This window comes from Ictidomys tridecemlineatus, unplaced genomic scaffold (genome assembly GCF_052094955.1).
Source record: "Ictidomys tridecemlineatus isolate mIctTri1 unplaced genomic scaffold, mIctTri1.hap1 Scaffold_52, whole genome shotgun sequence".
Lineage (NCBI taxonomy): Eukaryota > Metazoa > Chordata > Mammalia > Rodentia > Sciuridae > Ictidomys > Ictidomys tridecemlineatus.
The window spans coordinates 323,315-339,900 of NW_027523416.1; the positions used below are offsets into that span (position 1 = coordinate 323,315).

A 16,586-nucleotide genomic window follows, 5' to 3' on the forward strand; every position below is an offset into this window, starting at 1 on the left:
TTGGAACAATGGCGGGAAGCACAGTCATCACTCTTGTGGCTTGGCTTAGGACTCTGTGACTTCTTTCCCATTAGAACTTGCTTCTATGCTTTCAGGGAAACAGGGCATCCTATTTTCCATTTACTTCTCCCTTCTGTCAAACAAAGACTTGGAGGTCTTTTTACGGCTTTGACTCTTCCTTACCCCTTCTAGATGTAGTTCCGTTTCCTTTCCAAGATGAAAGCATGTCTTTGTCCCCTCCCAGAATAGTTCCAGGCAGCAGAACATAGTGAATCCTTCCAGATAAAGAGGATGCTGATAAAATGCCAGATTGTTATCAGAGAAGCAAAGTGAGGGGAGTCAAGTCCCTACCATTAATTACTTCATTACAGCTTTGTTTATATCCTGTTCATTTGGGGCATGTTTTTCTTGGACAGTTTCTTGTCTGTGTTCTGAACTGCAGTCTGAAGTTTGCAAAACTCCCAAAGGTCAGGAAATAGTGGGTTCCTTCTTTGCTTAATGGCAAGGAAGAGAAGATCAAAGTTTCTATCTTCATCTGGAAGGAAATAGACAAATGCTTGGTTTGGGCAGCCTATTCCTCACCTCAGTAGACAACTATACTGTGCTGATTGAGCTCTGGCTCTGAATATTGAGGAAGTTACCTGGAAATAGAATGGCATTTATCTCTGTGAAGCCATGAGCATCAAGCAGTGATTGTATATCCAGACATTGAGGCTGGAGTCCAGTTGAATCTAAAGTAATACTACTTGGTAGTTTTAGTAAATATACTTGATGCCACTGAACTGTATTCCTAAAAATGGCTAAAATGGTTGACAAAGTTATGTTTCTTTACTAAACAAGTTCATATCTGACCTCATGTTGTTTTATTTGGTTTGGTCTGCAGCCCAACCCATCTTTGCTAACAAGACTATGGACATAATTCAACCCACCCTCTCAGCTCACTGGTGATGTGGGCTTCTGAAGACCAGAACATTGTGTTTTTCATAAGACAAAATCCTACAAGCATGTTATCTGGTAATATACCTGCAGTACGAATTTGAAGAATAAAAGAAAGAAAAAGCGAATAAGAGAATATACCTCATTCTAAATCATGAAACTTAGTTCTTATTAACTTCAAAAGCCCTCGCTCAGAGCTCCAATGTAAAGTGTCTTGTTTTTACCTTGTGTGCATGTCTCCTGGTTCATTGCTGTCATCACTTGAAGTTAGCTGATAAAGTCAATTTGATTTTTGCAGGCGCTTGCTCATATTTAAATTTAGTATTTCCTTAGAAGAGGCTAGAAAAATGAGGGACTTAGGGAAAAGTTAAGGTAAATCTTGAAATATATAAAAGCTCACTTTGAGTGAAAACTAATTAAAAACAAGCCCTGGCCTTTTCATAGGCAAGAAAAAATTGGAATGGCGACAGGGGATGTATTCTTTAGGAAATAAAATCTTTGCCAGAAATAGCATGGGTGGTTAAAGGAGTCTGGTGTGAAAGTTGCATCGTTTAAAAAATAATATATCTTTACTTTCTTCCTGACTAATGGTTTTGTCAGAATAACTGTTTAGATAATAAATGAAGTACTTTGAAGTGCATAGGGGAATGAACATTTCTGTGCCTTGTACTAACTGGTGATACAGATTATAAACTAAATGATGCCAAACTTCATCAGTTTATCCCAGATCTGCACACTAGCAAGCTTAGTCAAAGCCATAGAAATCTACTGAGGAAATCATGAAAATGAATGGAATTGATCCAGAATGTTTTAATTTTCTTCCGAAATGTTATATTTATTAGACCTCAACACCCAAAAGTTAAAACAGTATTGAATTTCACACATAGCACTTTATTTGTAATCTTAGGTTAAAGGTTATGGCTTTGGCATGACTGAAGAATAATGACTCATACATTTTACACTGACTTTATTTTATTTCTGATAGGCATAAAGGAGAGCTAGGGAGTAAGATGATAGTGCATTAAGGCTGAATTTATTAGTTGATTGGACACAAATGGAAATACAGAATGTCACTTAATGATTTTTTTGTTTCTGTTGATATTTGTATGTATACTTTGGGTGAAGACTGTGAAATGCTAACTTATACTTAAAATGTAATATAAAATATCTCTTGACTATTAAAATTAGGAGTGAGAATTAACAGTGATTTTTTTCTAATAAATGTCTCAAACTATACATAGCTAAAATCTTATCATGTGGACATTTTGGAGAATGTGACCAGTACTCTGCATTTAAATGTGCCCCATCTTAAAATATAGTCATCATGAAATTAATACATTAAGGCATGGTCACAATCCAGGAAAAGACTTGAAGGTAATATGAGTCTCCCCAGAATTAGTAACCTAATTAAATGCTAGATAGCTTCAGCTTTACAATAATGTACCATGCTTCTGAACAAAGATAACACCACCACTGAAACTGTATACTTGTAACACTAGTACATTTTTAATTAGTGGCAGGGTATATGTGTGTGCTCATTTTTGTTTCATCTTTGGACTTTGCACAGCTGGTTCCATTGTGCATTCATTTGGACTATATCCAGTGAGGACAGTCACTGATTTGGCTTGGTTTTTTCAGAATTTGGGATGATTCAAACTGGTTTGAATCAAAGTTACCTTTTTGCTATGGAAAAGGCAACTTTGGGGGGTATTTAATATATAAAACTGGTTTAATCTACTCAAGAAGAAGAGAAAATCTGTTTTACCTTAATAGCTCACATGGAAAATTGTACCACCAAATGCAGATGAGTTTATTGAAGACGGTCCATCAGATTTGGCATCTCTTGGTTGAATAATTTGAGTTGTATGTACACTTAAAAGTAATACAGCTGAATTTCTTTTAATATATATTATTGCTCAATTCTTTGGTAAAAATGCCTTAGAATTGGAGTGCATCAGTTTCATTATTAGTGTAGGCTTTTTTTCTTTCTTTCTTTCTTTAGTTGTACATAATACCTTTATTTTATTTATTTATTTTTGTGTGGTGCTAAGGATCGAAACCAGGGCCTCACATGTACTAGGCGGGCGCTCTACCGCTAAGCCACAACCCCAGTTCCTAGTGTAGGCTTTTGAGTTAGAAGCACCTGACTTTGAATCCAGCTTGTTCACTCACTTCCTTTATGAGCTTGGGCAAGTTACTTAATCTCTCTGAGATTGTCTAGAAGAGAGCATGTGGAAGCTTCAGAACATTGTCCTAAAAACATTTTTGGTTTTTAGTTCTTATGTGATTATTAGGACTTAAGTATTTATTGATTTGATTTTTTAAGAGAGCACAAGGAAAAGTTAATTCTGGTTGGAAAAGTTTAAAAGAAATAACTGGACTTGTTTAATCTGAGGGAGAGAAGACAGGATGTTCCAGAGATAGGGCTAGAGGAAGAGAAGAGAAAAGAAGACAGGATTATACCTCAACTTTTCTAGTGGATATGATAGGATTTTCTTTAAGAACAGTTTCAGTGAGGTCTGACATAAACTGCACATATTTAAAATGTATAGTTTGATAAGTTTATATACAACCTAAAACCATCACCATCGTCAAGATAGTGAACATATCCTTCACCCTTTGTAGTCCTTACACAGCCACTCCATTGCTGGCATTGGCTGTTCCGGGTTCTGTCACTCTAAGTTAATTTGCACTTCTTTGTATTTCATGTAAATTAAATCATACAGTACGCGTTCTATTTTGTCTGACTTTTTCACTCAGCCTAATTATTTTGAGATTCAGCCATTTGTTACATGTACCCATGAATTTTTTTTTCTTTTTATCATCAAATAGAATTCCATCATATTGATCTACCATATATTTATTTATGTATGCAACTGTTTATTTATGTACTCAACCATTTTAGACATTTATCTTGTATCCAATTTGGGACCATTATAAATGAGTTGCTATGAAGATTTCATGTACAAGTCATATTCTAGACGTGCTTTCATTTCTCTAGAGTAAATATACAGAAGTAGAATGGGTGAACTATATGGTTGGTGTATGTTTAACTTTTTAAGAAATTGAACAATTTGTTTTCCAAGGTGATTGTATTATTTTACATTCCCACCAACAGAGTATGAGAGTTCCAGTTGTTCCATGTCCTAGCCAACACTTCGTGTGCTCGATGTTTTTCATTTTAGCCTTTCTAGTGAGTATGTAGTTATGTCTACTTGGGGTATTAATTTGAACTTCCCAAACAACTGAGGATCTTGAGCATCTTTTACATGTGTTTATGTGCCATCCATATATCTTCTTTGTTGAAGTGTCTGTTCAGAGCTTTGACCCATTTTTTTTTAAAGAGAGAGTGAGAGACGAGAGAGAGAGAGAGAGAGAATTTTTACTATTTATTTTTCAGTTCTCGGTGGACACAACATCTTTGTTGGTATGTGGTGCTGAGGATTGAACCCGGGCCGCACGCATGCCAGGTGAGCATGCTACCGCTTGAGCCACATCCCCAGCCCCTGACCCATTTTTTTTAACTGGGTTGTTTGTTTTGTTATTTCGAGTGTATTCTGGGACCAAGTCTTTTAGGCTTAGATTCATTTATTTCTCTGGCATGTAGAACCAGAAAAACAAAATTAAATTATAGCAAGAAGGAGTCTACTTACACAGAAGGAAGTACTTTTTGACTGTGGCAGTCTAAACATGGGCATGGGTCAACCAAAGGAGGATGTAAAACTTTCCCTGGACTTATTTTAAAAAGGGCTGGCTGTCGTCTATTTGGGATACTGTAGGCATGCAGAAGTATGACTCAGTTTACCTAACTGAAGTTTTCATTTGAGAGAAGATATCTTTCCTGGGATGGGTCTCTTGCTAACATCTTAGTATCCCTTGCTCTTTTGTGCTATTTTTTCCAGGCAAAAAAAAGTGAAATTTCTTGGGATTTTTCAAGACTTTTCCTGTACTTTATGATTTTTAAAAAGTCATTCTTTCTGATTTTAGCTTGAAGTGTTGCTATGAAATATGAGGAAGGTCATTCGGGGCATTAATTAACTTCAGCAAAAACAATTGCAATCTCTACAGAGCAATCATATTAAAAGAAATGCTCAAATTTCTCTCATCCAGCAGTAGCACCAATCATTGTTTTTGCTGATGGTATTGGACAGATTAATTCAACTCTCTGTAGAGGTAAAATAATTAACTAGATTCTAGAGAGGAGGTTTTCTGTGATTAAAGGACTTGGGTTGTTGTGGCCCTTGGATGGGAAGAGTCAGGGGTGCTTTAATGACAGGATCTCAGTAGAGCTAATGAAAGGTTTTCCTGTATGTAGAAAACACTGGTCATTTGTTCTCCAACTCCACAGATTGCCCAAACTGGAGGATGTTGGCTCCAACTATAAGGAGATTGAGTATGGTTAGTGTTAGGCATAAAATTTTTATTATCAACATCAATATTATTATGAGATTAAGCAATGGAACAAGTCAAGAGAGACCATGAAGATATGTGAGAATAATAAAAAAAAAAAAGATAGCCATCTGCCTGGACTGTTTAAATGCCCATTGATTTATAGGATCTTGTTATTGAAGGAAACTGTAGAGATCACTTCTCCTAAAATAACCTTTTACAGAAGGGAATATGAGAGGACATTATGTAACTTGCCTCTGGCTACATTGTTAGATACTAATATTTTAATTTTAGGATGTTGCAAAAGTAATCTCACTTAAAAGAGACACAAAGGAAACCATGTGTTTCTGCTTCATGAAAAGGTTTCACATGACCAAAATAGTCCCTTAAAGCTGATGACTTATTATTTTTTCCTAAGCCCATGAAGATTCTGACCTATGTTTATCTTTGCTTGTCATTAAAAATATTAAAGATTTTTATTCAGGCATTTTGAACTTCTCTCTAAATAAATATGATACTTCAAGTGACTGAAGGGTAATTTGACCTGAAGTGATCAATGATGATAGAGGACAGCAGGGGACATTGCCAAATCCTTTGTGGAACCTAGCCCAGTATGATATGGGTTCTATATTTTGAAGAAAGATTACAATTTGGTGGATGCCTTTGGCTCAAAGTCCTGTGACTGATTTGCCTTTTAAAAGGTAGTACTTTATAAAGCTGTAAGACTTTGTTTTGTTAAAGACTAATTGGATTGTTAGAAAACATATTTAGGCTGTCAATTCATTGTGAATGGGGTCTGCAAATACGAATTCTAACCATTGGAATTAGTGGGCTAAATTGCTTGTAAAGGATTCCACATCCACAGTCATGACAGAAAGAAATCAGTATAAGGCCTTTTATTTGGTTGTAGTTATGTTTTATTTGGACTCATCATTTTGTACATGTTCCCACTAAAGTGAAAAACCAACAAATATTTATATAATGTTGTGTACTTGTTGTATAGGGTTTATCTGAGTATAAAAGTGGGATAAAATACTTAAAAGTATCACCCCATGATAACCAATGGATTTATTTTCAAAATTGCATTTGTTGTTGTCTAGGCAAAAAATGATGAAAAATTTAAATGAAACATAATTTTCATACTTCATCTCTGTTTTGATAAGAATAAGTAATAAGGGATTAATATACAGAAATCATGCATCCTTTCATTTATTTAAGAAATATTTGACACAGTGGGCATCATGCTAAGCACATGCCTATAATCTCAGGATCTCTGGAGGTTGAGGTGGGAAGTTCACAAGTACGAGGCCAACCTGGGCTATTTTGTGAGATCTTGTCTCAAAATATAAAGTAAAAAGGAGCAGGGAAGTAGCTCAGAGGTAAGACATACCTGGGTTCAATCTCCCTTACTGCAAAACAACAATAACAACACAACAAAACGTGTTGGGGATGCAGCTCAGTGGTAGAGTGCCCCTGGGTTCAATTCCCAATTCTGCACAAAGAAAAAGGAAGAAGAAGGAGGAGAAGGAATATTAGTAATTCTGATTTTCTGTGTGTGGGGTGGGTACTGGGGGTTGAAACCAGAGCCTTGGCATACTAGGCAAGTGCTCTTCCACTGAGCTTGAGACAGGTTTCTCTATGTTCCCTCAGCTGCTCTTGAATTTGCTATCCTCCTGCATAATTCTCCCGAATAGATAGGATTACAGGTATGTTTCACTATACCTGGTTGTAATTCTGTTTTGTGGCTTTTTATCCAGCCCCCATACTGGGGATTAAACCCATGGCCTTGCACATACTAGGCAAGTGCTCTACCTCCTGAGCTACACCCCCAGCCCCTGGCTGTAATTCTAAATAATTAAAACACATTCTTCCAAAAGCTTTTAAAAATAACTACCACACTGTAAACCTTTCCCTTTCTTTGGTGGAAAAATTCCCTTACTTTATTTTCTTGCACTAAAAGGAATGGCATGAATGCTAGCAGCCATTATCTCTGTGACCTTGTGTCCTTGCCACATTATGTGGCTGAGTGCTGTGCCCAGTTCTTGCTACATTATGTATAGCCATAGAAATGTGAAGTTGTGTTGCAATTGTGTACAATGAATCCAAATGCATTCTTCTGTCATATATATCCAATTAAAATAAATTAATTAATTTTTAAAAAAGAGAGAGATATATCAAGGTGATGGAAACCACTCCCCAGCTCCTGGCAGCTCCCATTTTCATAGCCTAGAATTTATATTCTGTGGCAGATCAGCCTGGACAAAAGCCTTGGTAACTGAGAGCCAGAGTCAAGGTGGCCTCAAAATCATGCATCTGCTAAGGCCCAGGCTGCTGTTTAGCTTGTCCCAATTGGTCATGCACTGAAGTTTTAAAATATTCTATCATGGCTTATTATTGTCAGCATAAAATGTCACTGCCATAAAAGTATACTTTAGAAAGGTTTTAACATGATGAAGAGTCTTAATTTTTAAAGAGCAGTATTACTTTTGAGCTACTTGGTAGGTCCAGAGATTTACACTAAACATTCTACCTCAAAAGCATAATAGGTTTTTTTTGTTTTGTTTTGTTTTTTAATATTTATTTTTTTAGGTGTAGATGGACACAACACAATGCCTTTATTTTTATGTGGTGCTGGAGATCGAACCCAGGTCCCGCCTGTGCTAAGCAAGCGCTCTACCACTGAGACACAATCCCAGCCCCAAAAGCATAATAATTTTTGCTTTATTTTGTTTGTTAGATCTAGAAGGCTTTCCACCCAGACTTTTGGGGATGTACAGTTTTTAGCTCAGTACTCTCTACTGTTCTTACTTTCCCCTTAATACCCAAATGAAGGACTTTAGAAAATCAAACTTGAAAAGTTCTGAACCCACTGCTTTTCTAAGAAATATATTTAAATAAAGAAATTCATGAGCTGTGCAGAGTGCACAATTACAGTAAATGCAACTTTTTTGAGTTACAGGAAAGGAGCAATTAGTTCAGGTGGTGGTAGATCTTTTGATGACTTGAAAATGGGTCTAGGAAGGACAAGTAGAGAATCTGGCAACCTTGACCATTGCTGTATTCTCCAAGAATGCAGAGAATGGTTTTAGGGATGCCTGGAATTGCAACATGGTTAATAGTACCAAAACACAGAGAATGACTGCCTTTTCACATTCACTAGATACAAACTTATTTTTTTTAGTATTTCTCTTTTTTATACATGTATATGTATATACACATGCTTTTAAAAGCACATGCTTTCCTCAATGCAAGATTTAAACCACATGAAAAAGAAGTCTGGTGGAATATCACCAGAATCAACAGAAAATAGATTTGGACTCTGAACCCAGAGAATAGTCAGTAGGTGCCAAAGAAACCCCAGCTTCCTGCCCCTTGTTGCAGCTCATTTGGTGAGGAGGGAGAAGGGTAGGTGTAGTAAGCATGAAGAGCCTCTTTGGTACAGGCAGGGCTGTTTCCTGGACAGTTGTTGAGACAGAACACTGGAGAAAAATAGAGAGAGTGTATATATGTTAATGGAGGTTTTAAGTTTTCACATTATTCCACTTACTAGATTTGATAATAGCTACCACTTTTTGATCACTGTCTGATAGGCATTGTGTTTTACATGCTTTATCTCATTTAATTTTTACAAGGCCCTATGTGGTATATGAAGAATTTAGAAAGTTTACTCGCTTGTACAGGGTCACACAGTAGTAAGTGGTAGGACTTGGATTTAAACTTAGGTCTGCTGGATTCCAGAACATGTTCTTGACTCCTGTCCTGTGTGCTCTATGAAGATCCTGTTTCTGCTCTCAAGATCATTTCATTCTAGTAGACATGATGGCCCGAGGGATACTGTGGGAAAGGTAGATGAGTCCTCCCCTGCTCTGAAAGCCAACTGTTCAAGTGCAGTACCTGCACAGTGATTGACTCTGAGGTCATTCCTTAGCAGAGTTCAGATGAGATGTTTCCCAAGGATGCAAGGGTGAAAGGACATTCATTGCAAGTGTTCAGGGAATTACAGATTAAACGGTAGTTGGCTTGACAAAATAAATATAGGAAGAAAGTTTTTTTAAAAAACAAACAAAAACCAAAATGAGCAGTATGACCAGGAGGCTGCTTAGTCTTACCCTACCTTCAGCAAAAGGGTCATCCCAATTGTGGGTTGCCAGTGCGTGACCATTTCCCAAAACCAGGCAGCCATACCATATGAGAAATATTAATGGTCAGGCATTCTTGAATTCCCTCAGTAGGTATCGTGAGGGTAGTCAGACACAGCTTATTTGAACTCAGCTCAGCTCCCAAAGTGCTAACTTTGATTAAGTCGGGGCTCCTGTCCATCATCATCTGAACTTTGGGGACCTCTACTATATAGAGAGTATAGCCTAAAAATCAAAGCTCAGCACTGGAGGTAGGGTCTTGGATTAAGGAGGAACCAGGGGAGCATTAATAATTATGTTAGTGAGGAAGAGTCGAAGAGGATATTGGCTAAACCAACTAAGACTTTCAAAGACTGAGGTTGCTGTGGGTACTTAGCGGATCTCCCTATAGTTTGGGTGGGCAGAAACACTTTTGGTGCTCTGCAGCCACTTAACCTTTGAATTCTTTAGGAAAGGAACAATTCAAAGGGTGAATGTACAAGGGGAAACACCTTATAAGTACTCCGCTGCGCCCTGTGAAAGGGGAAATTAGAATGGTCTCGGCAGAATAGTTCTCCTGTGCTCAGAATACTGCATTCTAAACTTGCCTGGTATCTGAAGTGTTAGGTACAAAGGTTGGAAGGATGATATATACCTTGGTACTCTCTCCTCCAGAAAGCCATTCCAACTCTCTCTCCCACTTCCCTTTGTTATCCTTCTCCATAGCATGTGTGTCTCTGTGGGTACCACAGATTTGTGACCAGCATGTATTCCCTGAGCTAGTGGTTCCCCATGAGCAGTGTCCTAATTCCATTTTTATATCACATGAAATAGAGCACACACCTGACTGCCACACTGTGTGGCCATCCAGTGTGTGCCAAAGAATCTGGGGATTCTTGACCTGGATAAACTATATGGGAAAGTGTGTGTGTGTGTGTGTGTGTGTGTGTGTGTGTACATATACATGTTCATAAGTCTCTCTTTTGAGGAAGTCCATAGTTTATATTAGGCTCCAGTGTGTTTTCATAATCCTGAAAATGTTTATAAAAAACTGAACTTATTTGGAGATTTTCCATATTCTTGTAAATGAATGTGTGTGTATGTGTTTGGGAAGGTGGATTGAACTCAGGGGCACTCGACCACTGAGTCACATCCCCAGCCCTATTTTGTATTTTATTTAGAGACAGGGTCTCACTGAGTTGCTTAGTCCTTTGCTGTTGCTGAGGCTGGCTTTGAACTTGGATCCTCCTGCCTCAGCCTCCCAAGCTGCTGGGATTATAGATGAGTGCCACTGCCCCTGGCATGAGCGTGTGTTTTTATATCTGGTAGATACTTTTATGCTTCCTTAAATTCCTGTTGTGAGCAACAGCTTGGGGTAGCCAAAGAACTCTCCCTTGGAGCCATGGATCACAATTCTGTCCTGGGCACTGCTGCTTACACATCCTGGCAGGGGGTCTACCTAACCTTCCTGAGTTTTATCTTATTTTTCACCTGTTAATTCCCTCTTGTCCTACAGGAATGTTGCATTGTAAAGAGATTACAGGTATACAGGCATCTCATAAACTGCCAAGAACTATACAATTGCAGAATACAAGTATTGTAATTAAAAATACATCATTTTTCTTGTCACACAATGCCAGGATAACAAATATGTGATTAAAATGAACATTGGGCCAGGTGTGGTTGCACAGGCCTGTGTTCCCAGCTAGAGGCAAGAGGATCACTTGAGCCCAGAAGGTCAAGGCCAAACTGGGCAACATAGCAAAACCACATCTTAAATAAATACATAAAGTGAACATGGAATGAATTTATTGGAGTGAGAGACTAGAAGTTGAAAGGCATTAGTATCTGCATGTCTTGTAGGCTTTGTAGATGCCCAGAACGGTCTTAGAGTACACACAGGGCTATTGAGGAAATGATTTTCAGACAATGATAAAAGTTTGTAAGACCTTCAAGACCTCAATTTGTTTGCTTTACTTTACAGAAGAAGTGGAGTCTGGGAGATGGAGGGTATTCTTTTTTTCAGAAAGGCTGTAGATGGGCAGGGGATATAGCTCAGTGGTACTTGCCTGGCAGGTGTGAGGTCCTGAGTTCAACCCCCAGCAGTGCAGCACAAACAGAGGCTGGAAACTCTTCCTCATCATTGTTAATAGAGGACAAAGAAAGAACCTGTTTGTCTTCATGTCATCAGTTTATTATCATATCTTTTTAAAACAGTGTAGAATTACCCCATGATTTTAAATCTCTCTTTGGGGCTACCTAGAGGCCAGCAGTTCAGCAGTGTGAGCACTTGGCAAGCCATGGGCACAGTGCATCGAAACAACTTTGTGTTTCCAAAGCACCTTCTTGGAGCGCTTCCTGGAGAGCACATCAAAGGGCTGGATGTAGATTACTGCACGCCTCTCAACTGGACTGAGACTCAGAGGTTACTGGGACTTGCCAACTCAAAAAACTCAGTGTCCAAAGCAGAGTGAAAACCCAGATGTTCCAATTTTTTATCCTGGTAGTCACTAGGTTCTAAATTTTCTCACTACTCCAGCTCCCTCCTCTCAATAGCTTGCAAAATGGTAACCTGGAAATGTGTTTTTGCTTAGTGTATATATATATGTATATATGTAAATCCAACTATCATCTAACCTTCCATTTAAACAATTTGTACTAGAAGGAAATTTGAAATTACATTTAATCATTGCTTTATAATTAATGTCATTTAATTAAATATTACTTTAAAAAATGGCTTCTTTCTTCTTTGGCAATTACATTACCTTTTGAGCAGTTCTGTTTTGCTTTTTAACCTGGTTATGGGGTTTAGAGAGTACCCTAGTATAGGGTATCTGAAAGCAGAAAGTTCTGGCACTTTTCCCACTTTCCATTCTTTCTCCTGTATGGATGCCAGATTCCTTTGGGAAATCATCATTTGCAAAAGGTCAGGAGCAAAAGGAGGGGCATTCTTGAGTGTAGGGTTACTGCTAATTGGAAACTAAACATCTTTAACCATGTCAGAGTTATTTGTATTTGAAAGGAAACATTTATATATAAGAGCCTTTTCGGTAACATAAAACACACTATAACACAGAGTGTGTGCATTGGAGGGGTGGCGATGGGGTGGGGAAGGACAGCCAGGGAAGCTTCTGACAAATGACTGTGCTGTGCTGAGTGAGGTCACTTGCTAATTAAATCTCAAAGCATTTTCAAAGTATTTTCTTTTCTTTGTCAAATGAAGTTTTCTTCCCTCATATGCCAAAGCAAACATTTTACTGTGTTTGCCATTTACAAATGAAACATTTCACCATTTTAATGGAAAAATAAGGAGAAAATGGGTGTGTGTTCAGAACCTAGTCAAAGACCAGTGGGAACTCTCTAGTTTCCTTATAGAACCTTAGCTCTCAGCATCTTCCCATGGTATGATGTGAGACTGGTTCTTCCCTTCCCTGAAACTGTGTGCCCATGGGCTTCCTGATACACCTACCCTTTCAGGAAAAAAAATCAAACTGTTTTCCACCTGTGCCTTTTTCTCCTTTCTTCCTAGTTTCTTCTTAGAATAAAATTTCTTGAGAATTCCTTTGAAGAAAGTCGAGAATCTACCCCTTTCCCCCCGTAGAGTCTAACACCTTCTGTTTTTTCCCACCCTTGCCCTTGGCATCTAAGACATTTCTGTAATTTTTTTAAAAATTGGATGAAAGATCACAAAGTCGAGAGAACTTACTTAAGCTAGGACCTATCATATTGTATGAGCTACAACTGAAGCCCCCAGACCTCTTATTTTTGGAGCTGTTTTCTGAAAGAACTTGTGTCCTTATTCACAGACTGTTTGAAGCAAAATCCAATCAAGGTTTTCAAACAAATATTAAATGTCTTCATGCAATTAACTTAAGCATCCTTTTCTTCTGCTTACCTCTCATTCTGTTATATTTGATAATTAAATTTTCCCAGTTCACGCAATGAAAGGTGAGGTAGCACTTTTGACCACTGTAGGGTGGTCAAAACCTGAAGTTTGAGGCAGAAATTTCAGTTTGAAGGATGAAACCAGTCAGTTGGACTGATTTCAGATTTTCAGTAGGACCCAGTCCTGCCTTGTGTGTTTTCTAGTTCCTTATTTGTGTGTTGCTGATCATGCTCCTTTTTTGTATGGTTTTCAGGTGGAGTTGGCATGAACTTAAAAGCAGCAGATACTGTTATTTTTTCTGACAGTGATTTTAATCCTCAAAATGACTTGCGGGCAGCTGCCAGAGCTCACTGAATTGGCCAGAACAAGTGAGTGAGTTAGTCATTGGCAACTTTCTGCTCTGTTGGCTTGCAGCTGTGGATTGGGGAGGAAGGTAGACCGTGTAGTGCTGACAACAGTGCCACGTTGGAGTTAGAGTCCACTGGGTTTGAACCCCGTTGTGCTGCTGGCTTGTAGAGTCATGTTGGGGGATCAGTGGTCCCATGATCAGTTCAGACTCACTTTGTTGAAAAGAACAGTTAAATTCCAAAATGATTAGAAGAAACTTAGAATTTATTTAGTTCATGTTTCTCACGTTAGATCCTAATTCAGTTTAAAAATGAAGTTAAAGCCAGTGGGTGCACATGCCTGTAATCATTATCAGCATGGGAGACTCAAGCAGGAAGATCAAGTTTAAAGCCAACCTTGCAACTTACCTAAACCCTGTCTCAAAACTTTTTTTTTAAGGCTAGGATTATAACTTCATGGTAAAGCTCTCCTGGGTTGGGTTCCCAGTATCACAAAGAGGAAACAAAGTTGTGTTCAGCTACCCTTTGACTTGAGGAACATTCCTGCCAGGGGTTATCCTGGCTACAGATGAAGGCCCAATAGTGGTCACTTCATCTTCCTTCCTCTTCCTCTTTTGGGGAAAAGTTCAGGAAGAAGTTGAGGCCAGATTTCTCTAACAAATGCTCAGGTCCCAATGAGCAGTGTCCTTTTCATTGTTCCCTGAATGTGGCATTTGGTTTTGCTTCCTTTTGGGTGTATTTTCCTGGCATGCTTTTTTCCCCAGCTTTGCAGACTTCTAACACTGCTCTCATTTGACTCTCGTACAGGGCTGTGAAAGTGATCCGGCTGATTGGCCGAGACACTGTGGAAGAAATAGTTTATAGGAAAGCAGCCTCCAAACTGCAGCTCACCAACACGATCATAGAAAGAGACCATTTTACTCTGGGAGCCCAGAAACCTTTGGCTGATCCTGACCTCCAGGTAAAATGTGTTCCTTTTAGAGTCTCATGATTTATAACCAGTACTATCTTTGGATGAGAATGCAAATAAAAAGGACCAGCATTAACCACCCATTGTTGCAAATTACACATTTTTTTCATTGGCCTAATTCTTACCCTCTCAGTACCTAACTACATGCGAGGTGCCATACAAGCTAAAAATGAGGGTGGCATTTAAAGGCAGAGAAAATAGAATAAAGAGAATGAGCTTTGAACCATCTAACTTGGATTGAAATTCACATCTTATCCCTTATTGGATGTATGACTTTGAGCATGTAACTGAACATCATGGATCTAATCTCTTTATGGCTTCTAAAGATGAGTGTGCCACGAGTTACCTCAGAGAGAATTTGTTTAAGTTCTTTTTTTTTCTTCCTTTTTTTTAAATCAGTGATGATTAGTTCCATAGCTCCTCCTTAATCCCAGACGCTTTGAGTAGTGACTTACAGTACTCATTCCATACTCAGAGATGAGTGAACAAGATTAGGAATTCAAAATTATGCCATAGGATATAGGGATGAAAGCACTAGAGTTAATTTTTTGAAGAAGGAAAAATTAGATGGGAGTCAAATGCTGGCTTAGAATATCCTAGAGAGCTCTCTTTTGGTAGGAGGTTTAGAGTTATTCCTTAGCAGCAGCCTTTGAGATAAAATTGAACCTATATTATAATATACCCCAAGTCCTTCTGAGGGATTAGATGCAGAGAGATCAACCCCCTAGTATCTAGTATGATTCAAGCATGAAGAGAGTACTAAATGTCTGAGAAAAGGGAGTAGCTGTGGGAAAGTCTGCTGTAGGAAACTGCAGAGAAATGACAGGAGTTGGCTATTGTTTTGAGGCAGGCAGTGAGAGAGAGCAAGTTCCAAGATGGCTTTAAGCCTTTAAGCCTGAAAGATGAGAGTAGAAAGTAGGAAGACAGGGATAGAAATTAGAAAGATGAAGATAATGTAGGCTTTAGTCAACAGAATTTGTAGTAAAAATCAATATACATTATTGTTAGAGGGAGACTCAGAAAAGAAAGGAATTAGAAAAATTTGCAAGAAAAAACAAGCTTTAAAAGGATCAGCTTATCAAACAAAAAATTCAAGAGGTATATGAAAGGGAAAAAATTACACAGTATTACAAGCAGAATCATCAAATTTGCAACTAGCCCAAGCATGAGTTTAAAAATGGCAGTTTTCTCACATCTGTATCTTTACACATCATCAGCATTGCAGACAGGGAAGGTGCTGTTTTTGTTAGGGAGTCACTCACCTGCAGGAAAGGGTCACAGATTTGGGGGTACTAGAACCCAAAAGAAGAACCCTAGGTTTTGTTTGTTTGCTTGACTTTAGTTTATCTTAGAGAGTAACTGGAGTCTTTGGCCTTTTGTGTTTTGAGTCTTCTGCATGCTCATCTGTCATGGTGGCCGGGCAGGCTGTGCATTTTATTTTCACACTATTGAAGAGGCAATTTCAAATGGCAGGTGAAAGCTTGAGAGAGAGGTGCGTGTACACTGTAGGTGTCTAAATATACTTCTTCACAGGACCTTGGGAGAGGAGCTCATCATGGGCTGTTGTGAAGGCACAGGCGTCAGGAGTTAGAGGAGATGCTTCCCCAGTGGAAGGGAGCTCCAGGCATTCAGTCAGGGGTTTCCCTGTGGCATTGGCTGCTAGCACATCATTGTGAAATGCACAGGCAAAAACTCTGCCATGGGACCAGATCCTGGGGCCAGTACAAACTATGGGCTGGTGGAGAGGACCTCGGTGGGACTTACTGCCCAAGTCATGGCAAGAAATCACACTCTGGTTCTGTCTTGTTTCTTTCCTCCCCATCAGACTGTGAGTTATTTATGGTTGCCAGGAACAAGGGTGATAACTCACTGCCTTGTCTCAAAATACAGCAGGACATTTTTTTAAGTTATTAAAAGAATCTAATAGTAAAAGACGTGGT

The 16,586-nt window shown here is 38.6% G+C and overlaps 1 protein-coding gene across 8 annotated transcripts in view; it reads left to right on the forward strand.

Moving 5' to 3' along the window:
* Nucleotides 1–16,586, forward strand: part of LOC144373874 (transport and Golgi organization protein 1 homolog) — a 147,349-nt gene that overhangs the window by 57,407 nt on the left and 73,356 nt on the right. For 6 of the 8 annotated variants that reach the window (XM_078036833.1, XM_078036831.1, XM_078036838.1 and 3 more), the window contains 2 exons: nucleotides 13,583–13,697; nucleotides 14,484–14,637. The gene's annotated coding sequence lies outside the window, so the exon portion shown is untranslated. Of the gene's footprint in view, nucleotides 1–4,382; nucleotides 4,407–11,779; nucleotides 11,869–13,582; nucleotides 13,698–14,483; nucleotides 14,638–16,586 lie in introns of those variants that run through there. The other 2 variants (XM_078036835.1, XM_078036836.1) reach the window with 2 other exon arrangements.